At 45.4% G+C, this 24,725-nt stretch overlaps 1 protein-coding gene across 18 annotated transcripts in view; it reads left to right on the top strand.

The window, feature by feature from the left end:
- The window catches only part of TMEM108 (transmembrane protein 108), a 279,934-nt gene that overhangs the window by 111,193 nt on the left and 144,016 nt on the right, over nt 1–24,725 (top strand). Inside the window, exon 1 of one of the 18 annotated variants that reach the window (XM_089776595.1) lies at nt 16,664–16,819. The exons of 12 other annotated variants lie outside the window; for them this stretch is intronic. The gene's annotated coding sequence lies outside the window, so the exon portion shown is untranslated. Of the gene's footprint in view, nt 1–16,663; nt 16,820–24,725 lie in introns of those variants that run through there. 5 more of the 18 variants (XM_089776590.1, XM_006133143.5, XM_089776596.1 and 2 more) reach the window with 5 other exon arrangements.

The following is a 24,725-nucleotide window of genomic DNA, read 5'->3' as shown; positions in this document are numbered from 1 at the left end:
CCACTGATAAAGCATTCTACTGGTAACGTATACCTCTCAGTTAACCAGAATATTCAGTTAGATGGCACCTTCACTCCCCAACATTCTGGATAACAGAGCTTTTACTGTAACTTTCATTTTTCTGTGTTGCACTTCTTTGGTTTGGTTGTTATATAAATGCTTTTCACCCTAAGCAATCTTAAATAAACTCACACATGTTTCCCATTACATTTATATGTTACAAGTCATAGCAAGAACTCAGATATATGGGTGGTAGTGCCTTGTCTCAGTTGTGCTAAATACTGCAGTGATCCTGAGTTCTTTCAAAGAGGAGATATTTCCTTCCAAAACAGTTGTGCTTCCTGCAGTTTGTGTTCTGATTTTTTGTTATTTGCAGAATTATCTGGTTTTCCAAATATGTGAAAAATATCCTCTTGATTAGGCACTTCTGATCTGGAAATGTTGGTATACTTCTGGAATGATTAATAGGATGTTTGTTCTAAATGCAAGAACTCCAACAAGTGATAGCTGAGAATGAAATTGCCTCCAAAAATAGGATCACTATTGATAATTAAGTAGAATTCTATCGTAAGTCAGTCTAGCACTAAAAGGCATAAAAAAACATGCAAAAGAGGTGATAAATTAGACAGTCACGCATGTTAATTGATTTTTGTTTGTAATTTTAAATTGAGCCCCCAGATTTTATTATTAATGTTGCTTTTTGGACCGATTCTAGATTATGGTGCTGAACTAGGTATACTAACAGACTCATAGGTCATTTCAGTCTCTAACTTCAGTTAAGTATCAGAGGGGTAGCCGTGTTAGTCTGAATCTGCAAAAGCGACGAGGAGTCCTGTGGCACCTTATAGACTAACTGAAGTGTAGGAGCATAAGCTTTCGTGGGCAAAGACCCACTTCGTCAGATGCATCTGACGAAGTGGGTCTTTGCCCACGAAAGCTTATGCTCCTACACTTCAGTTAGTCTATAAGGTGCCACAGGACTCCTCGTAACTTCAGTTAGCGCGTGCTAATCCATCTCTCTGCACATGTAGCATTGTTTACTACAGTATCTTTGGTAGTGTTTTGTTTTTTCTTGTTTTAAGTCATAATCAATGGGTCTCCTTTCCCACTTCCTTTGAAGACTGTTCCATAGAAGAATATATTTTAGGGTTGCCAGGAGCCCAGTTTTCAACTGGAATGCCCAGTCGAAAAGGGACACTGGCAGCCTTGCTTGGCACCGCGAACCAGGCCATTATCAGCCCAGTTGGCAGTGCAGTTAGGAGCTGGGGGGCTAAGGCAGGCTCCATACAGCTCTTGGAAGTGGTCACCAGCTCCTATACACAGGGATGCTCCATACACTGCCCCCGCCTCAAGTGCCACCTCCACAGATCCCATTGGCTGGGAACCATGATCAATGGGAGCTTCAGGGGCAACACCTGTGGCAATGCCCTGCACCAACTCTGAGCACCCTCCTGCACCCCAAAGCCCGCATCCCCCTAGTATGTCCCAATCCCATGCTCCTGCCCAGTGAAAATGAGTGAGGGTGCAGACAGCAAGTAACATATGTAGCAAGTGGGGGGTAGGCCCTCAGAAAAGGGACAGAGGAGGGGCCTTAGGGAAGGAAGGGCTAGAATGTTTGGTTTTGTGCAATTGGAAAGTTGGGAACCCTAATACATCCCGCTACCAGGAGATTGTTCATGATATTCATACTATAGTAACTCTTAATTTTGTCTACTTACTCCTAGTTTCACTTTTTTTTGTAGCACACTAAGGTTATGTCTACACTGCTGTTTTTTGCTGGCAGAGAGTATGCAAATGAAGCACTGATGAGCATTTTGTCACACTTCATTTGCATAATCTATTTGAGCCATTTTTACGCAAGGAGTTTTTGCCCCTGGAGAGGGATAAGGATCTTGCGCAAAAAGGGGTTTTTGCGCAAAAAGGAAACGTCCACGCTGCTTGTTTTTGTGCAAAAAACCCTTGCCCAAAAACGGCTCGAATAGATTATGCAAATTAAGTGGACCAAAATGCTAATCAGTGCTTCATTTGCATACTGTCTGCCAGCAAAAGCTGCCAGTGTAGACAAAGCCTAAATAATTCCTCCCCATCCTTCCTCTATTTATATGATGTTTGTACACAGCTGACATCTAGACATTGCTTAACCAAGCTACACACCTTGGCTGTGTCTACACTGCACCCCTTTTCCAGAAAAGGGATGCAGATTAGACACTTTGGAATAGCAAAATCCGCGGGGGATTTAAATATCCCCCGCGGTATTTGCATTAACATGGCTGCCGCTTTTTTCCGGCTTGGGGATAAGCCGGAGAAAAGCGGCAGTCTAGACGGGATTCTCTGGAAAATAAAGCCTTTTCCGGAGGATCTTTTATTCCTACTTTCAAGTAGGATAGATGAAAGCAAAATCACATTGGCCTTTTTTGTGGCCACATCACATAAATGCTCAGGTGTAATTTGCTGTGTGCTGTTGTCTTGATAGTAGTCTCTTTCAACATTGCTATTTTCTCGGTTTCTCTTTCCTATGGGGTGCTATAATTTTTTTTATTTTTCCTCACATGTAGAAGAGTGCATGTCGGTAAGGTGTCATACCTTACCTTTTCCCAAAAAATAAATCTCATTTTATTGGAGTTGCTGGAATAATTCTGACCCATGTTTCTGTTTTGCCTGGTGTCCAGACCCCTCAAGTCTGTGATGTAATTCTTCTATATATGCAGGAGGCTTCCAAGGAAGACAGTTTGGGGGTGAAGTGTGCTGTCTTGGGCTGCCTGCCTACAGACATCTCCACCTTGTGCCCCATGCACGGCACCCCATCCTAATAAATTCAGCAGAACTCCATGCTGGAGTAGGACTGTCCCTCTTGTGGAAACAACAAGGAGTCCTGTGGCACCTTAGAGCAGGGGATGGTAAACCTATGGCTTGCCAGCCAAATATGGCTCACTAGGGATCCAGATATGGCTTTTTTGAAGCTTGAGCCCAGCCCCCTTTACTCTCCTTGCAGCAGGAAGGCAGAGCTGGCTCTACAGCCTTACAGCCCCCCACTTGGAATGCCAGTGCCGGCTTCCTGCGGGGGAGGGAGCAGGGGGAGGAAGCCTTGAGCCTCCCTGCTGGATCCAGCATGCCAGGAACAAGTGGAGCGAAAAATGTCTTGGTGCACGGCCCTTTTTTTTCCCCTGGCGGGCAGGGAACCAGGAAACAAAAATGGCTCTGTGCATGTTGCCATTTTCTTTCCCCCGGGAAACACTTCCTGCAGGCTTCCCCTGTGAAGCCTTCCTGGCAAATGGGAGCAGAGGGAGGCCACGTTACACGTGGCGTGAAAGCAAGTGGCCTCCCCATCCCCTCATGCCCAGACACCGAGACCCTCTACACTCACTCCCCTAGCGAAATACCCTACTCCAGCCCATTCCTGCCCCTCCCCCGGCCTGACACCCTACTCCCAGCCTGCTCCTGCACCCTACCTCCCACCCAGACCTCGCACCCTCACCACCTCCTACACCCCACCTCTTGCCCAGATCCTGCACCCCCATCCCTATCCCATTCACTGGCAGCCCTGTCCTGCACACTTAACCCCTCATTTTGGCCCCACCCCAGAGTGTGAGGGGGGCCCCACAAAATCCACTAATTCTGGAACCCCAAAGGAGTAAATCTGGCCTAAGGTCTTGACCCTCAGTCCTTCCTGCCCTTCCCCCCACCATGGGGCTAGAGCAGCAGGAGAGTGAGGTGTTTCAGTTGGGGGGCCACATCAGTGAGGGGTTGGAGATTTTTGGAGGAGGGTTTTTTTCTGACGTTTTTCTGTGGGTCAGTGGCCCCCTCACCCAAAAAAGGTTCCCTATCCCTGCCATTAATAAAGACAATGTTGAAGCCCTTTGTGTTGGAGATTATATTTTACTTTATTTAAAAATGAAACCTGGCCAACAAGCCCCCAGTTGGGGCCCAGCCCCTATGAGGCTGCAGTGTCATAACACTCCTGCACCCACCCCCATACGTTAACCTGAGCCCATCATACACCGGAACCCCCTGCTCTGAGCACCTCAACCCCCCAGATCCCCAAACTCAGGTACCCCCACATCTGCAGTCCCCTGCCATAACACTCCTGAACCCCCTCCTCACCCCAACTTGCTGCCCTTAGCCCACCATATCCCTATATCCTCAAACTCCTGCACCTCCACATCTCCAGTCCCTTTCCATAACACTCCTACACCTCCATACACCCCAGCCTTGTGCCTTGAGTCCATCATACACCCAAATCCCCTGCCCTAAGCCCCCCATACATCCCAGCCCGGACTCCTGAATCCTCACAGCCCAGCCCCCTTCCATAAGATTGACAGAAGACAGCTTGAATGTGCACATGAAACTGGATTTGACTTCTTATGATATAAACTTCAAAGAAAGGTGTCAAAAGATTCTGCAGCTAGAAGTACCATTAAAGTCCATGAGTACAAATTTCATTTACACTATTATTAATCATGTCAATTATAAAAAATACTAAGTTGTGTATTTTCAGTCTTGCAAATGGGCATTCTTACCTAGCTCTTTGTTGACCACTTGTTCTGAATTTTGATGTAGTTGGGCTCTTTGATTTGAAAAGGTTGCCGACCCCTGCCTTAGGGTATGTCTACACTGCCACCCTAGTTCGAACTAGGGTGGTCAATCTAGTCATTCGAAGTTGCAAATGAAGCCCGGGATTTAAATATCCCGGGCTTCATTTGCATCTTGCTGGGCGCTGCCATTTTTAAATCCCCGTTAGTGCGGACTCCGTGCCCGTGGCTACATGTGGCACGGAGTAGGTAGTTCGAATTAGGCTTTCTAATGATGATCAGCTGTTTGTCGGCAGATCGGGGCAGTCTAGACGCTCCCCCGTTGACATGAAAGCTCTTTGTCGACCTCCCCCTTATGCCTCGTGGGATGAGGTCCTACTTGAAAGTAGGAATAAGAGATCCTCTGGAAAAGGCTTTATTTTCCGGAGAATCATGTCTAAACTGGCGCTTTTCTCCGGCTTATCTCCAAGCCGGAAAAAAGCGGCAGCCATGTTAATGCAAATACCGCGGGGGATATTTAAATCCCCCGCGGATTTGCCTATTCCAAAGTGCTACATTAGCATCCCTTTTCCGGAAGGGATGCCAGTGTAGACACAGCCTATATGTCTTAACTCTGTGATTATGTTGGCTGTTTTGCATCTAGGGGGCCTCTGTTTAATATCTGTTACTACACATGCAAATATTTCAACAGTGAATCTCTTGGCTTAGTAAACCCGAGAGAGCAGAACAAAAGAAAATGCTATACGTAAATCTTTGACTCGAGAGACAGACCAAGCAAATATCTGTCAAAGCTTTACGGCTTGTAGATTGGTTTATTCTTTCAATATAATTTATGAAACAGCCCTCTTTTTAAGCTACACTGTGCTGTATAAATGTGGTGAGTTTTAAATTACAGTATTAGAAAGACAGAGGGTTAGTAAATTACTGTGTATTATAGCATCATAATGTAGTGCCTAGTAATGGTGTAATTCAAGATTTCTTTAGGGGATTAATATCTTGACAGTTCTAAATGGCACCCGGCTGATATGGGGTATGCAGCTTGTCAGTTTAGACAAAATATGTGTTTAATCCAAAATAGCGTTATGTATTTTTCATCATAGAATGGCAAATCAAAACAGATCATTTGGCTTTGGTTCATCATCTTTTAGCTAAAAGCAATCCTTGGGCCTGATCCTGAGCTGGTATAAGTTGTCACAGCTCCATAAAAGATAATGGAGTCATACCAGTTTAGTCTGGATGAGTATCTAGAACTTTGTTTTTTGTCTTCAGTGAGGACTTCCTTGCTTTGTCAAGTGTGGTTGGAAGGAAACCTCTTCACCGGCTCTGTTCACCCCTACAGGGATTCCCATGGAGCAATGTAAGGTGCTTGTTTTTCCCAACAAAGGCTGAAGCTCCCTGGGTCAAATTCACATTTGCTTTTCACCTTGTGCAATCATTCACACAAGTGCAAAGAAAAACCGGAGCGGGTCACCCTTGTAAAAGGCTGTTATAAGGAGGAGGGAGAAAAATTGTTCTCCTTGGCCTCTAATGATAGTACGAGAAGCAATGGGCTTAAATTGCAGCAAGGGAGGTTTAGGTTGGACATTAGGAAAAACTTCCTAACGGTCAGGGTGGTTAAAAACTGGAATAAATTGCCTAGGTGGGGTTGTGGAATCTCCATCACTGGAGATATTTAAGAGCAGGTTAGACAGACACCTGTCAGAGATGATCTAGACCAATGGTTCTTAACCTTACTGCAGCCTGCACCCCTTTGGTTCTCAAAATAGGTTCTCGCGCCCCTTATTAAAAATGGTTGAAGTAGGTCTGTTTTAAACCTAGGATATATTATAAAAATCTGACATGTCTCGCATCCCCCAAAAGGGCATCTCGCACCCGCCAGGGGTGCGAGCACCCCAGGTTAAGAACCACTGATCTAGATGGTGCTTGGTCCTGCAGTGAGGGCAGGGGAATAGACTCAATGATCTCTCGAAGTTCCTTCCAGTTCTGTGATTCTATGATTTTCACTTTGCATTGATATAAATGGCTGCACAGGGTGCAGGACACCAGTAAATCAGACCTACAGTCTCTGCAGCGTATCTAATCCCTATTGGCCTTGGGAGTGAGAAGCTAAGCCAGAAAACTGAACCCAAGTCTATTTGTGCTAGCTACCGAGCCAGCATCAGAAAAAGATAGTTTCTGCTCAAAACTAGAACTATTTATCTGAATCCCCCAAACTTGCAGTTTGACAATGTCTAAGAGAAGAGGCTTATGCTTACCCAAAGCTATGTAAGTGATATGCTCTTCTATTGTCCTCTTAGGGTACATCTAGACTACATGGCTCCGTCGACAGAGCCATGTAAAATAGTTTACTCAGCATAGACAAAGAAGCAGGGATTTAAATAATCCCCGCTTCATTAAAATAAAAATGGCCACTGTGCTGTGCCGACAATCAGCTGATCCAGCACAGCATGGCGATCTAGATGCGGCGCGGTTGACAAGGGAAGCCTTTGTCGACCTCTCGGGTAAACCTCGTTTCATGAGGCATAAGGGAGCGGTCGACAAAGACTTCCCTTGTCAACTGATCTGCATCTAGACTGCCACGCTGTGCTGGATCAACTGATTGTTGGCACAGCACAGTGTCCACTTTTATTTTATTGAAGCGGGGGTTATTTAAATTCCCACTTCATTGACTGTGTTGGGTAAACTAGTTTACATGGCTCCGTCGACGGAGCCATGTAGTCTAGACATACCCAAAACTGTGGGCATCAGGCAAAGGATTGAAAGAATGGAAAGACAGCATCATAGTTTCCCTCTATGAGGGCAAAATTTCTTGTGCCAAGGGTGGAAACTGCAAGCCAGTCTCATTATGATTGGCCCCTGGAAATGTCTTTGCTCATGTTCTGTGTGGTAGGATGCAACCACTCCTTAACAGACATAGTCATCCAAGCAATCAGGTTTCCCTGTTGGGTGGTTGACAGATGTTGTCCTAAGCCTCAAGCCTCTGGGTGAGCTGCCCCAAGAATTTTACTGTCTGCTTTTTGTGGCATATATCGGCATGAAAACAGCTGTGGGTTCAATCAATGGGACAGCACTTCAGCTCACGCTCAAAGGAGCTGGCATTTCAGATGGTTCTCCTAAATCTGGTGCAACATGGCCTGTTGGTTCATGGCTTTTGCTGTGTTCCCACAAAACCTCAGCAGTGTGGCCAGGATGCAGTCTCACCTCAGCTCTGCTGATTCAGTGTTAGCACTCGCTGCTCCACCCATCAGAATCAAGGTTGGTCAAGAAGTGCTCACTGAAGAAGACTCCATGGATGATACTGCCTTGCCCGTGGAGAAATCAGAGAATGTCAGCACTGCCCTCGAGGACATCCTTAGGCATAAATAGCATATGCAGCTGTATAGGGCACCACTAAATTTGGTGCAGCAGTAGTGCCTAAAATTTAGTAGAGCCCTCTGCTGCGTATGCCCTGGCAGCCCAATCTCCCGGCCCCCGCTCCGCCTCCTGGCCCCAGTGACTGCAATCCCCCAGCCTCCCACCCCTGATCTGCTTCCCAGCCCCAATTCCCTGGCCTCCTGCTCTGCTTCCCAGTCCTAGCAGCATAAATCCTCCAGCCCCCTGTCCCCTGCTTTGTCTCGTGACTCCAGCAGCCCCCGTCCTTCAGCCCTCCCCTGCCCACTCCTCTGTCTGCTCTCTGTTCCACCTCGTAGCCCGCAGCTCCATCTGGCTGCATCGCTCCCCCGTTCTGCCTACTTCACCCAGCCCGCAGTTCTGGCCAGCTGCACCACTCGGTCTGCCTGCTCCCCCACCCTGCTCCAGCCCCCTGCACCTCCTGTTTCCACAGCCCTGAGCACAGGGGGTGATGGAAGGTGCAATATTAAGGCTGCATAGGGCACCAAAAATCATAAGGACAGCCCTGACTGCTCTCCAAAGTTTCTAAGACATATCCTACACCGTGGGGCTGCACACTTCATGGCAGAAGGCCAAGATCCAGAGGCTTGGAGCTGAGCTACCAGCCCTCCTGTTGCAAGTGGGGTAAAGTACTGTGTAGAGCCGTGGTGTCCAACCACTTCTGAAGCAATAGTCATTAAAGTGGCTACTACTGTAGTGAACTAGCCACACCGAAACAGCCAAATAGACCTGTTATTCAAGCACACACTCAAACGACCAAATGTCCACATGTGGCTAGTGTGTTGGACACCACGGGTGTAGAGCATAGTTCCCACTAAGGTGTGTGCCTAAGCAGCTGTGCACAAAAAATTCTTCCCCCTGTCCCCAAAGAGCCATGCAGCGGGCAGCTGCTTCGGTGGGTGAGGCTGGCTGAGACGGCATGGTGAGGGAGCCACTGAGGCGGGGGACCAGGACCTGCTGCGGCCACATGGTGGGGGAGGGAAGGCTTGCTCTGGTGGCTAGGGCTGCCACATGGCAAGGGCACTGGAGCCTGTTCTGGCAGCTGGGGCTCAGAATAGGACTTGCCACATGGTGGTGGGTGGTGTCTGCCCCGGTGGTTGGGAATGGGACATGCCATATGGGGGGGCAGGGTCTGTGCCGGTACCTGGGAACAGGACCTGCTGCATGGCAGGAGAGAGGGTGTCTGCTCCGGCGGCCAGGAATGGGACATGACAGGGGAGGGGGTCTGCTCTGGCGGACAGGAATGGGACATGACACATGGCCAGAGGGAGGGGGTGGTTCTGCTCCAGTGGCTGGGAATGTGTGTATTAATAAACTGAGTGCCACAGTGGCACGCATCCATACAAGCGCACATGACCTCAATACCGGTGCACAAGACAAAACTCACTCTGCTCATGGTTGGAAAATCTTAGGGGGAACACCGGTATAGAACATGAACTAGTTCTTTGAGATATGCTGCAAGCAACATTCAAACAGTCCCAGCAACCCAGACATTCTTCGATGGACCAGGTCTCGCTGCCTGCTACGTGAAGTCTATGTTTCACTTAGGGTATGTCTACACAACAGCGCTAATTCAAACTAACTTAGTTCGGTTAATTCGAACTAAGCTAATTCGAACTAACGCGTCTAGAACTAAAAACTAGTTCGAATTAGCGTTTTGCTAATTCGAACTAGCATGTCCACATTAAGTGGACCCTGAACCAGGCTTAAGGATGGCCGGAAGCAGTGCCGGCAGGGCATCAGAGGAGGACTTAGAGCGTGGAGATGCTGTCTCAGGCTAGCCGAGGGCTGCGCTTAAAGGGACCCGACCCCCACCCCGGACAGACAGTGATTAGGGGTGCCCTGCTTGCAAAGCAGTCCTGGCTTGGAGTGCCCGGACTACCCACACTAGGCACATCACAGCACTCGGCTATCACCCTGGCTGCACTTGCCGCAGGCTGCCATCTGGGGAGAGGGGGCAATTGGGAGACTGCAGGAGAGCTTCCACCCCCAGAAGCCCGCACAGCCAGCCCAGTCCTCCCCATCGGGGGCTCGTACCCCATTCCTCCCTCACCTCCTTCCACTTACCCTTCCGTAGCCCCTTTTCTTGATGTACAACATAAAGGACAATTGTGTTCCAAAATGGAATCTGTCTTTATTGAACAAAACTGGGGGAGACTGGGAAAAGGAGGTGGGAGAGGGGAAGAGAGAGGCTGGGAGAGGGGAGGGCAACTACAATGATCAGGGTTGGGAACAGGTCCCATATGAAGAGAGGCTAAAGAGACTGGGACTTTTCAGCTTAGAAAGAGGAGACGGAGGGGGGACAGGATAGAGGTCTCTAAAAGCAGGAGTTGGGTGGAGAGGATGCATACAGAAAAGTTCTTCATTAGTTCCCCTAAAAGAAGGACTAGAGGACACCAAAGGAAAGGAATGGGTAGCAGGCTTCAAAGTAGTAACAGAAAGTTGTTCTTCACAAAGCAAAGAGTCTACCTGTGGAACTTCTTGCTGCAGGAGGCTGTGAAGGCTAGAACTAGAACAGAGTTTAAAGGGACGTGAGATCAAGTCATGGAGGTTGGGTCCATGGAGTGCTATTAGCCAGGGGGTAGGAGTGCTGTCCCTGCCCAAGGTTTGTGGAAGGCTGGAGAGGGATGGCACGAGACAAATGGCTTGGTCACTGTCTTCGGTCCATCCCCTCCAAGGTCCCTAGGGTTGGCCGCTGTCGGCAGACAGGCTACTGGGCTAGATGGACCTTTGGTCTGACCCAGTATGGCCATTGTAAGCTCAGGGCTCAGGGTCGGGGGTCTCAGTGGACCCCCTTGATTTTCATGCACACCTGCTCCTGGGTGGCCAGGCTGGCAGCTCTCCTGCCCTAGACGGCCACTCTCCTGTGCCTAGTGCGGAGATCGTGGAAAAAGTCCACGATGTCCGCACTAGCCCAGGCAGGTGTCCGCCTCTTGCGGTCCCGGGCAAGCTCCCGGGAGCCGCCAGCCTGGTCCCGGGAAGAGGGGGAGGGCTGGGGGGCATCGGGTGACTGGCTCGAGCCGTGCCAGGTGCAGGGTCTGCTGGCTGGGTGCTGGCAGGCTTGCACCTGGCACGGGCACCGTAGCCAGCCCGTGCCCCTTTAAGGGGTCCGGGGCCGGGAGGGGGGCAATAGAGTTTCCCTGGTGTTGGCCAGAGTCGCCACCAGGGAAATCTGGGGAGGACTAGCCTCCCACTAGTTCGAATTAAGGGGCTACACACTCCTTAATTCGATCTAGCTAGTTCGAACTAGGCTTAATCCTCGTAAAATGAGGATTACCTAGTTCGAACTAAGCGCTCCACTAGTTCGAATTAAGTTCGAAGTAGCTGAGCGCTAGTGTAGCGCCTATGAAAGTTAGTTCGAACTAACGTCCGTTAGTTCGAACTAACTCTTTAGTGTAGACATACCCTTATAGATGCAAAAATGATTTGTGATGAAACAGAATTTATGATTTATCACACTTGCCAACTATCTGTATTGCTATATGGGTCAGACCTTCCTACAGACAGACTTGAAGCAGCTGAGGTATTCCATATGTTCAGTCAGCACCAAATGGTGATCTTAAATGGTTTGATTTTATGCAAAATGTCATACTATTGCAGAGATGTGGCCCTCCGTCTGTCACTCATTATATTCAAAATCAGTGCTGAGTCCTTTTCAACTATGTCACTGGGACAGACAAATATACCCACCACACAATCACTATCAACTCACAAAGGGGTGAGTGCTTTGACCCTGACTGGCACCACCTGAGGGCTCCCCCAGAGATGTGTGAAATTACAGGATTGGACCAGATCTGGGAACTTCACTCTATGGTGCCTGGCATAGCACCACCAATCATGGTCGTTATTGCTGGTACAATAGTCCTTGGTAGATTGTGCGTGTCTGATGATGAAAACATTCCAATTTAATGGGCCATAACGGGATATATTATAATTACTTGTCAATTAATAGTTAATAGAAAAACTGTAGCAATGGTGTTGTTAGACTGTATGGAGAATTGTACTGTACTGGTAAGTTTTTAAGGAGGAACACTAGTGATAGGATACAGTTTTATTTATGGATTATGTACGGTGCCATTAGGTAAGTATATTTTCAAGTGAGGATTTACTGGTTGCGCCCAAGATCTAAAGGTTGTGTTCATAATCACAGAGCCCATGTTCCTTTGTGTAAGACTCTTTCCCCAAGATCTGAGACTGAAAAGGAAACCAGGGAGAAGCTGAATGAACTTCCATGGTAGGAAGCTTAGTCCTTGGCATTCCTGCTGCTGTGCAATGTGCTGAGTGCAGGGAAACCTAAGTGACTGTTGTAAATGGAGCCAGACACCCTCCCCACACAGACAAACACACACACATTCTCTAGCAGTAGGGTTGCTTCTGGTTGACACAGTTTCATATTCACTTTAACATCACTGGGAAAGAGGAGAGCTACAGTGAGAGTGCTTTATTTACTATGATGTGTCAAATACACTTTTTTTTTAAATATACCCAGTTGCTGCTCTACCTGGTGGGAACAGATGCCTCTACTTCTCCTTCCCCTGGGATGCGTAGCAGGACTTTGGGACTTGAAATAGGCAATTATATATCAAAAAACAGATGGCGTCGCAGATTAGCCTAGATGACTAAAAACACAGTCACATTGAACAAAAGATGATGATTAGCTAGTTGAATAACAATAGCCGGAGTCTGACGCAGATGTACTGGAAACAAGGAAAGGATCAGACACTAACATTTCTATTTTTCTTAGTTCATTATATACATTCATTGTCACAATACCATATTAATGTTAAAATCATGATTATGTAGGTTTCAAGTTTTAATTCTAACTGATGATTTATTTACAATGCCGTATTAATATTTCCCCCACAATTACATGCTAATAAAAAGCTTAATGCGGTATGCGTGCAAGTAATGCATTTGTTGCAAAAGCATTCTATACATCACTAAGCATATTTTAGTTAATTTCTTTAAATATTCATACAGTTAAAGATTAGCTATATTACATGCAGTCGGGCCCCTCAGTATGTACTGGACATAGACTAAGGACTTTGTAGAGGTTACTCTTGTAAGTTATAAGGATATGCACACACATTGGCCTTGATCCTGCACAGATCAGATATGGAGCTTTGCATGCATGATTGCAAGGCAAAAATGTGGTGTACAAGTCATGTTCTGGTACTGGGCCCCAACCCAGCAAAGTGCTGGATTGACTGAAGGCAATGGGACTGCTCACATAAAAAAGTGGAGCATGTTTATGTGTTTTGCCAAATCAGAGGCTTAATAACTATACAGCAAAAAATTGTGGTAGCCTCCCCTTAAAGTTAAAGTTGCCCAACACTTTGCCATATAAGATGTCGTATTTAATTGCTTATAACACTGACAAACTTTAACCATTTAGGCATAGATGCAAGAACTAGGGCTGTGGGAGGTGCTGCAGCACTCTGGGCTCACAGCCTAGCACCCAGGGTCCTGGCTGTCACCCCATGCTCCAGAGGCTGTGCTGCCAGCTCTGCACCTGGAGTCCCAGCTGCTGCCCCACTTGCCAGAGGCTCTGTTGCTTTCTCCAGACCTGGGGTCCTGGCTGCTGGTTCTGTGTGCCAGGGAGTTGCTGCCGCCTGGCACACTGGAGCTTTGCTCCCAGCCTCAGATGCAAGGGGCAGGACAGGGTAAAGGGGAGGTAATCAGCACCCCTGCTCTTAAAAATGTTCCCGCCCCACTGCATTTGGGTTGAAATTTTCCATGTTGGATCTTGGATGTCTACCCCAGACTAACACGGCTACATTTCTATCACTATTCTGTATGAGGATGATTTTGTGGAATGGGATGTCAGCAAAAATAGTTTGGTCATTTCTGAGAATGAGATAAGGGGAAGCTATGCTGTTACGGCTATTTTAATAAATTCTTACAGCCATTTTGTTAAGAAGCTCTAGCACCTCCATGCTGTGGAATGGGGATTTGAAAAGGGTTTGGGAGTGTTGTCTGGTATCCAGGATGTGTCTTTTGCCATCCTGGTGAAAATCTGCACAAATCCGAGCAAGTGATGAGCCCCCTGAAAAATCTCAGTGAATGGATAATTAGTAGAGACTTTTGCAGTTAAATTCTCCTAAGCTTTTATCTGTATTGGAGCACTTCCACTCAGGGAGGGCTGAGCAAGGCCTTTTCCTTCAGTTGCTCCTCTTGCAGGGCATAACAACGGAAAGCAGGGAAACTCCCTCTCTTCTGTGCAGTTAGTGCTCTCCCTACACTACAGGCACCCAGGCAGCGAGGAAGTGACCTGACTGGAATGTAGAGGACAAAGGAGCCTGACTTTTGGAGTCAGTGAGAGTAGTCTGTGACAAGTGGCAAGAGAGGGGTGGAAATTGGGACAAGGATGAGGCAGGTGGGGCTTAGGACCAAAAAAATCAGGGGGACAAAGATGTGCAGTAGGATGTGGAGGACTGGACTAGAACATGGAGCTGAGGTGGGGAATCCTCTGTCTGGGCGTAGAGATGCAATGGTGGGTATAGACTGGGACTAGGTGCTCAAAGCGACTGGGACGGGGACTTGGATGTTGAGATAAATGGGACAGAGGAGAAACGACTGAAGAGGTGGTGAGGAGGTCCAGGTTGTAGGGAAGGCTGGGACTAGGACAGAGATGGGGGGGGGGGGAAGGCTGGGCAGGCTAGAGAGGCCAGGGCAAAAGGGGTCAGACTTGGAGGTGGGGCAGGAGAAGGGTCTGTAACTGTTATCATACATTCCCCTTAGCACCTGATATAGAACCCAGGGCTCCTGGGTCTCAGCAGCCCTCTGCTAATAGCTGTGAAACCCAATGGCAAAATCTTTGCCTCATCTCTCTCTCTCTAGTGTGGCTGGTTGACACAAAGGATGACAACCTGCCTTTGCTCTGTTAGAGTGTGTCTAGACTACATCCCTCTTTTGAAAGAAGGATGTAAATTAGGCACTTTGAAATTGCAAATGAAGCCGGGATTTGATTTAAAAAATGAGGTTTACAGGATCTTTCGAAAAAGCCTTCCCTTTTTGAAAGAACCGTGTCTAGATTGCAGTTTTAATTTCAAAATTGCGCTTTTTCAAAAGAGCGCCATGCCGTGATTATGCAAATGAAGCACTGGAAATTCAAATCACCACTTCATTTGCAATTTCAAAGTGCCTAATTTACATCCCTCTGTTGAAAGAGGGATGTAGTCTAAACACACCCAGGTTGTGTCTACATTGGCAAGATTTAGCACAAAAGCACTTGCTTTTGCGCAAAATGTTGCCGCCTGTCTACACTGGCTGCGAGTATTTGCTCAAGAACACTGACATTCTACTGTATGAAATCAGTGCTTCTTGCGCAAATACTCTGATGCTCCCGCTCAGGGATAAGTGCTCTTGCGCAAGTGTTCTTGCGCAAGAGGCCAGTGTAGACAGGTAACATCAATTTCTTGCGCAAGAAAGCCCGATGGCTAAAATGGCTATCGGAGCTTTCTTGCTCAAGAGAGCGTCTACACTGGCACGGATGGTTTTGCGCAAAGGCACATGCCAGTATAGACACTCTCTTACTCAAATACTCTAACGCAAAAACTCATGCGTTTAGAGTATTTGCGCTAAATCTTGCCAGTCTAGACGTAGCCCCAATGTTAACTCAAGTGGCAGAGGTCTCTGCTGTGGATCTAATGGGTCTAACTCCACCGATGAATCATGGGGAAGTCAGTATGGTTCCGCACAATGGGGTTTCTGTCCTTTTCAGTTTGCTTTTTTAAAAGCTTACATAATCTCCCACAATAATGCAGATTAAAAGAACATTAGGATTGCAAAGTAAAACTCTTTTAACAGGGTGGACTTCAGTGCACAGGACAAACAGTGTTCCCTGAATGATAACTTATTCAGTGCCTCATTTTCATCTCATTGTTCAGTAGGTGGCTGCCATACTCTATGGCTTGCTTACGGCACATTAAACTGCTTTGAATTATTACTTTCCTTGTGGGCTTTTTTTGGCACTTCTCACTGAGGGAGGTGAGTGCTTCACAAACGTTAATGGATTGATCTTTACAACATACGTGTGAGGTGAAATAATATAATGATATTAGCCCCGCTTTACAGATGGAAATCTGGGGCACAGAAACTTTCATGTCAAAAGTGTAAATACATTTTAGCTACCCAGATGCCTGTAGATTGACTTTTTCAGAGAAGTTGGTATTTTAGAGCATTTTGTTTGTTCAGACTAGAGCTGAGCCAGGAACTGTTTTCTTGGTTCAGTGGTCTAACTGGGGGGAGGAGGGAAGCTTTTGGAGTTGAACTGAAACTGATTTTTGGGGTGTTCCCTCACCAAAAAAATCCAAAAAATTCATGGGGGGGGGGAACAAAACATTTCATTCAATTCAAAATGATTTTTCCAGTTTTTCATTTTGTTAAGTTGTGTGTTTACAAAAATAATCATGTGGCTTTTCTTAAGTTCCAGCTCACATGGCATAGCAGTGAAAGTTCCAGCTCACATAGATAGCAGATAAGCTTTATCTAACACAATGACATTCAAGTTCAAACAGCATGTCACTGAACTACTTTCCAACATCAGATCTTGGGGAAAAGTATGTTGGGCTTAGTGAGATAATGAATGCAGCTTTTGAAACTTCAGCACCACCATTAAAGTTATTGGTGCAACTAGTCAGATATTCTGCTGCAGTCTACAAACCCCATACTGGAGAGGAAGGAGTTAATAAGCTGCTGTGAGGCGAGGTGGCCTCACTGCACCTGCAAAGCCTGTAAGGCAGGAGTAGAAGTTTAGAAGGAGAGAGCAGAGTACCTCAGTTGTAGGCAGATTATGGTGGGTGAGTGGGTCTTTGTTGCCTGTTGAGGAACGTTTAAAGAGTGCCTGTGGGAAGTGACTTGACCAAGCCTACAAAGAAGGTGCCTGTGATCATTTGAAGGTCAGAGACTTTGTTTTTAGTTTTTTACCTTATTCTGTAGGATGATAACCATGGAGGTAGCTGCACCAGGGTCTGGATTGGAGCCCAGGGAAGGGAATGGACCAAAGCTCTTGTACTAATACCTAAATGGGCAATTACAGAAAATTATCCCTTGACAGTGAACCTATTTGGAGGGAAGACTTCGAAGATACAAGAGGCACCTACTTAAAGAGCAGCTCTGAATCCCTTGCTGAATCCTAAAAGAGGGAGCAGAGGGGGTTTGAAAGCATGTGGCCAACTAGAGGGCTAAGTCACTGAAAGAAGAAACCACTGCAAAGCAGAGCAGTAGTAGGAAAGGGAAATGCCTGGGTTGAAGTCAACCTATCTCATCCCTGCATGTTCACTAGCAGGCACCAGGAGTTGGGGGAGTGTTTTCCCCTTCAGTATTTTTAATCCCTTATTAACTCTTTGTAAGAAATCCAGCTCAATTTCTAAATGGTATTTCAAAATGAAAAGCAAAAAAAATTTTGTTTTGAAAATGTCTAGGCATTTATGTGGCTAGAACTGATCACCAAATTTGACTCAACTTTAATAGTTTCATGTGACTAGATATACATATATTGGCAAATAAACTGTTTGCAGAAAAATTCACAGCTGTAGTTCAGAACTCAGGTTCTTGTTGACTTAATTTGCAGCTGTGAGTGCTTCTGCAAATCAACCCTTGGGTTTCTCAAGTCCTGCATCCAGAAGATAAGATCACACAATTAGTGACCACCTGTGAAAAGTTTGTTTTTGAGTGACTTCCTTAGCATCACATAGGACAGACTCCAGTTCTCCAGAGCAGCATTTGGTTGTCTTAATTGGGAGACCCTCCTTCTTCTCTCCAATCCCTTGCCTCATTCTCTTGCAATTTCTATAGCAAGAGAGGTAGGGATACTACAGACAGCCATCTCCTTTCACTATACAGCTCTGATTCATTTCCTGAACACCAACTATCCTGCGCATGGAATGAGAAAGGAGCCCTTTGGAGGGGTGGGATATAGATATTTGTACTACAGTAATGCCTAGAGAACATCACTCAGGATGAGGGCCCTTTATGAAACAGGGTATATGTACATCTAGTAAAATAAAATGCTGCCCCCAGGAGTTTACAATCTGTAGACTAGACAAAGGTGGGGAGGGAGAGGAAAATACCCATATTGCTGAAGGGAAGAGTGAGGCACAGATGTTAAAGGGGAAATTTTTAAGGCACAAATGGAAGCTAGGGCTATGTCTACACTGGCAGCTTCTTGCGCAAGAACATCTTGCACAAGAAAACGTCCACACTGCCATGTGCGCCCTGTGCTTTTGCGCAAGAGCATCCATGGCAGTGTGGACACTCTCTTGCACAAGAAAACTCTGATGGACATTTTAGCCATAGGGGTTTCTTGTGCAAGAAATCCCTGCCGAGCGTCCATGTTGTCCTCTTGCGCAAGAGCTCCTGATAAAAAAGAGCGTAGCGCTTGCGCAAGAAGCCCTCTCTTACCACGCGGTACTGTAAATTTCCTTGCGCAAGAGCGGGCAGTCATTGTGGACACTCTGCTGATTCTTGCACAAGAAGAGCCATACTTGTGGAAGAAGCTGCAAATGTAGACATAGCCCAGGAGTCTGACAGCCCTTTGTGCCATTTTTTTAATCTCCCCCTAAGCTGCCTGAGGCCTCATAAGAAGTCTGTGGTAGCCAGATAAATTAACCACAAGATTATCCTCCTTCTTCATCCTTGATGTGCTCACTCTTGCATCCCATCATCTTTCTTCAATCTTTCCTCACTGAGTTTTGTTTAAATGGAGTTACTCTGGCTTGACAGCTGAGAGCACAGTTTGGTCTATCTTAATGACAAGGTAGAAAAAAATATTGGACACATGAAACTGCAGTAATTACTTTTTAGGCTCCGTGAATCATCCAAGCAGCTGTTTGTTGACCTAATTTCCTCATTAAGGAACCCTGTGGTTGTGTATTTATTCTTTCCTGTCTGGGTTACTGCTCTTATGGTCTGTTGTACAGCAGGCTAGATGGGCTGTCCTCTCATCTCAGACATGGCAGTAAAAATGTGTAGTAACTCCATTGACCAAATGTACATTAATGGCTGACTGGAATCTGGCTCCTCATAATCACCTTTGTTAGGGGGAAGAAATGACCTTCTTAAAATACTTGAATCTTTGATTACTCTGATTTTAAAAAACTACAATGGAGCCAAAGCCTGCAGTCCTTTATTAAAGCTAAATTTGCATTGAAGTTTTGCCTGAGGAAAAGAACAGCAGGATCTAGCCCAATTAATGGGGGCTCTGACTAACTCACTAAAATCAGCCATGTGCCTGAACATAATCCTGCTTGTCAGCGTGACATGTTTCCAAATGCTGCTGTTTGAAGGTTCCTGGTTCCTTGTCCATGGATTTCATTCTGGCTTACCTGCAGTTTTACATATATATTAGTGCTCCAGGCTACTGAAAGAGCACAAGGAGACCTTTAGCCAACAGCAACCGTGCTAACTGAATAAAGCAAAGGGGAGAAAATGAGACACAAAATGATCAGCGTGCTAAATCCACCCAAAAGATATCAGACCTGTCATTTACAGCTAAATCTGTCTGCATAGCTATCAGTGCTGGGTTAATACTGGCAATGCCCCCATCTCTCCTTTTCTCTTTCTACCCTCCCCCTTCCCAAGTGACTGAAGCTAATTCATCATGTTGACACAGAGGGCTATTATTATTCAAAGTTGCATTTAGAAAATGAATTTATATTGGCTAAAACCAATAAGCCAAGCAGCTCTGGCATTTAATTTTCTTGGTAACTTCCTGTTAAACCAGGCAGGTCTACATACATTTTCAAAATGAAATAGAGTGCTTGGATCACAATCTCAGATGGACCATGAATGAATAATTAGAAGATTACCAGAAGCCATTGCTTCTCTCTGTTATCCCTCCATCCCAGGCCTCCAAGCCCCAGTCTTTATGGGTACCTCTACACTTGCTCCCTAGTTCAAACTAGGGTTGCAAATGTAGGCGACCGAAATTGCTAATGAAGCGGGGATTTAAATATCCCGTGCTTCTTTAGCATGATCTTGCTGGCATGTTACTCCACCCAAAAGCTGTTTCGAAAGTGAAAGTGCACACTGGGATGCGTTAGTTTGAACCAAGGGGTTTAGTTTGAACTACCATGTCCCAGTGCGCACTTTCACTTTCAAAACAGCTGTTGAGCGGAGTAACACGCCAGCAAGCTCATGCTAATGAAGCACGGGATATTTAAATCCCCGCTTCATTAGCAATTTCGGTTGCCTACATTTGCATCCCTAGTTCGAACTAGGGGGCAAGTGTAGATGTACCCAAAGGGACTATATATCCATGTAATGCCATGTAGTGTGTGTGTGTGTGTGTGTGTGTGTGTGTGTGTGTGTGTGTGTGTGTGTGTGTTTTTGTTTTTTTGTTTTTTTGTTTTAAATTCCCATCCATTGTGTCTTTAATAGTGTACATAATACTCAGCTATAAAGGGGCTAATTTTGTGGCAAGGTCACTGGCTGATGTTTCCCCCTCTTTTTGTTTTTTAGTTGCAGAATTGCTTCCTTTGACATCAGACCCTGGAGCTGAAAGTTGAGGATAAATAAGTGGTATCCCTCAAACAGGAGACAGTCATAATAAACTGTAGTATGAAATGTCAAGTACAAGCCAGTGCACTGTTGTATTCTCTAGCATATGTTGTCAGCCCTCCAAGGCAGAGTAGATAGTTTTGAAATATATCTCTTCTCCTTTTAGCGTATGGAATGCCAGATTGTACAGAACACAGTAAATGGTTCTGTTAAATGTAGGTTTAACCGGAGGGACACAGATCGAGGCAAACTTATTTTCATGCATCTGAGAATGTCACTTCATTTAGACTTGGTCTTTAAAATGGACATTTTTCCAAGGTGAATGCGGGCTATAAAATGATCAATTAAAAGGAAATCTAGAAAACATTTCCATTTTAATTATTATGCAACAAATGCACATCACAAGGGCAAAAGGATCCAAGGGCATCCAGAAACTATTTAGTCACTTCTAAGCTCTACTTCATTCATAGTTACTTACAACATTTATGGCTTTAGTGTAGACATCATTACAAATCATGTAATTGTTATGGGCTTATACTTTATAATAAAACTCAAGCACAATTACTAAAGAATGTTAACTGTGCCATGTTGCATTAAAAATTCAAAAACTCAGACCCTGTTTCCCAGATTAAAATATAGTATTTTTTTTGCTTCGGATACATCCTGAAAACTTCATTCACTTACACACAAGCATTATGATTAAAGCTGGTCAACATTTTCCATTAAACATTTTTACATAGGAAAAAGGCTTCTATTTCCTTGATAAAAGAAAAAGTGGCTATACAATTTTAAAACTTTTTTCAATAAAGTACTGAAAACAGAATTTTTAGGTGTCTCTTCCTCTCCGTTTTTCATCCCTTCACTCCCATGTTGCTGCTGGAAAAGATTACTGGCAAAGATTGGGTGGGACCAACAAGAGAAACAGGCAGGAAGAAAACACTTTTTTTAAAAGGTAACTGAACACACATCTATTTTTGGAATTTTTATTAGTTTTCAAAATTGAATTAGTGACTTTGTGGGTTTTTTATTGCAAAATCTTTTAATGGACAATTTAGGGGGGTAACCCAACATTTTTCAGTATTTTCCATGGAAAAACTAGCAGTTTTAACCATCTTTTTCTGATGGCTATGCGGTGGGTGTACTATGAAAACTGCATCTTTATACAAAATTGATCTGCTGTTTGTGTATGTTCTGAGACATATCTGCTTCTTCTAGTGACAAAATATTTAACTCCTACGGCAGAACCCATGCAGCTGAGAATGTGCTTCATGAACAGACTTGTTTACTAAATTCTGATCAATTACATCTGTTCAAAACCCATTGAAGCTACTGGAGCTACACAGCTGTCACTGATGACTGCTGAACTTTAATGTTTAGTGATGTGTGAGCAATGAAGACTCCAACCTGAGTCTGTTTGCAGGCTGAGTTCGTTGGGTTAATAGTCCAACTGATGTCCTTGTAATTTCTTGACATGGAAGGAAATGAAACAGTCATCCTTGCAGCGTAGGCATGGAGATTTGTTTGTCTTTCTAAGTATTGCACATATTTTTCTGCACTCTGTAGAGTCTTCTCTATCACACATCTATTTAAGACTAGGAAAATGGCATCACCTCCAATACCCCTTACAAGGTCCACAGAAATGAGCCCTGCTCCTGTGAACCTTAGAAGATGTATAGCTGGGGGAAATGCTTCGTATCTAGTGTGATCTCTCACCAGTATAGCTTGGAGACTACCTCAACTGTGACCTGAATGGGAAAACAGGCAATGCATCTTATTCGTTCCCTGTGTTACTCAGAACTTGCAGGGATTTCTTACTGGCTGGAGCTGGAGCTTCAGGAGGTGTAGGAGCAAGCCAACTTTGTGGGTCCAGGGAGTCTTTTCAGCTGAGAACAGGATCAATGCATATAAAGATTTCAACAACCAGTGGGACCCTCACATTGTTTTGTATGCTGTAGCACTTTTCAGCATTCTCATTTTGAACCTGATTTAATATTAAAAGGGTTTTCTGGCTTTTGGATCCCATAAGGCTCTGCAAGAAGGCACTTAAAAATAGCACCAATTACACTAAAATCCATCATACTCCATCAAGTCTCTTTCATGGGAACAACAGAAGGTTCTTTTCACTAAGGCTTATACACATGCTGAATTCGAAACTTTCTAGCACCAGCTATTTTGGCAGGAGCCTGGTTTTTAAAAAAATGTTGAAAGATGTTGGTTTTCCTCCTAAACTCCTTGTAGTTGAACTGTAGCATGTTTGGTCTAACCAATTTTTTTTTTAAACTATCAAGCAGAGGCCAGGTCTATAAAATATAAGTTTTTTTTGAAAAAAAGTGTCTGAAAACAAGAGATTATAACAGAAATGCCTATGTAGACTTACCCAGAGCTATCAGTAGTGTTTTGGGCTGTAATACTATAATGAAACTAAGAGTGTGCACAAGCACCAGTCTTCTGGACAAGATGAAACTAGAATTGCTCAACTCTGTCTAATATGACCAATAACGCAGAGTTAGTGGGGATTCTCACTGAAATCAAGTGATGAGAGCCTGTACTTATTTTAGCAAGGAAATGAAGTCTTCTTCTCACTGTTTTGGAGAGGTTAGTAGTAATAGGCCTGGTGAGTAGAATAGTGAGAAACAAAGTCCTATGTGGCCATGGGTTTGTTACAGTATCCAGTATCTAATAGCATTCTGTGGTTTGTGCTGCAATTAAATGTTAGTTTGTTGCAGCAAATAAAGTTAATACTCTGTGGGGCAATCTGTTTAATCTTTGATGCATAATGACTTGATAATGGTAAACATATGATTAATTCATCTGAAATTAAGTGGTAACAGTGGATTTATAGATGGTGTAACTGCAGCAAAACAGCTCAAGGAACAAGAGAATACTTTTTTTTTAATGTAATGACTTCAAAGTATGATATAAACAAAATATTATGTTTTAAATGCAACTGTATTTAGATCAGTTTTTGGTGACTGGCTTTTAAATTCTGAAATGAATTTTCCCCTTTCGGTATTAGTGAACAAGCTTTAATTTATCCATTTGCTGCCACATCTTACAGACATTCATTTTCTCTGGGAACTCCAGGGGACAATGGGGAAAGAAAGGTACCTTATGATACTTATGAGGAGTTGCCCTCAGCCCACAGGGATACAAGCGCACACACACACACAGGTGGATGAGGGTGAGACAACCAGAACTCAACAGCAACTGATTTATCTTCCACTAGAGTGCCGTGGCCAAGGATTTGCTACGGGCAAGTAATGAGCTAAATAAATAACCCTGACCCCCTGCACTGTTGCTTGAAGGCAGGGCTGGCCTTACCATGAGGCGAACTGAGGCGGCTGCCCCAGGTGCCAGACTGTGGGGGAGGAGAGGAGGGGACACTAGAACCCAGAGTGTAGAAAATTGTCTGCTGCTGGTGCATATGTATTCTCTCTGCTCCTAGATGCAAAGAGATGGTGGAGTGCTGTGCTGTAGGAAGGAGGAAACAAGGGTATGTCTACACTACAGCGCTAGTTCGAACTAACTTAGTTCGAATTAGTTAATTCGAACTAAGCTAGTTCGAACTAACGCGTCTAGAACTAAAAACTAGTTCGAACTAGCGTTTTGCTAGTTCGAACTAGCAAGTCCACATTGAGTGGACTCTGAACAGGGCTTAAGGATGGCCGGAAGCAGTGCCGGCAGGGCATAAAAGGAGGACTTAGAGCATGGAGATGCTGTCTCAGGCTAGCCGAGGGCTGCGCTTAAAGGGTCCCGACCCCCACCCCGGACACACAGTTCTAAGGGGTGCCCCGCTTGCAAAGAAGTTCTGGCTTGGAGTGCCCTGAGTGCCCACACTGGGCACATCACACCACTCGGCCATCAGACCGGCTGCACTTGCCGCAGGCTGCCATCTGGGGAGAGGGAGTAATTGGGGGGCTGCAGGAGAGCTTCCACCCCCAGAAGCCCGCAGAGCCAGCCCAGTCCTCCCCATCGGGGGCTCGTACCCCATTCCTCCCTCACCTCCTTCCACTTACCCTTCCTTAGCCCCCCTTCTTATTGATGTACAAAATAAAGATAACGTTTCTTCCAACATTGACTCTGTCTTTATTGAAAAAAAACTGGGGGAGACTGGGAAAAGGAGGTGGGAGAGGGGAAGAGAAAGGCTGGGAGAGGGGAGGGCAACTAACATGATCAGGGGTTGGGAACAGGTCCCATATGAAGAGAGGCTACAGAGACTGGGACTTCTCAGCTTACAAAAGAGGAGACGGAGGGGGGACAGGATAGAGGGCTCTAAAAGCAGGAGTTGGGTGGAGAGGGTGCATA

The sequence above is a fragment of the Pelodiscus sinensis genome, chromosome 2, assembly GCF_052426305.1.
Source record: "Pelodiscus sinensis isolate ZL-2025 chromosome 2, ASM5242630v1, whole genome shotgun sequence".
Classification (NCBI taxonomy): Eukaryota; Metazoa; Chordata; order Testudines; family Trionychidae; genus Pelodiscus; species Pelodiscus sinensis.
The sequence above is the reverse complement of the archived record's forward strand: the minus strand, read 5'-3'. Positions and strand labels throughout refer to the sequence as shown.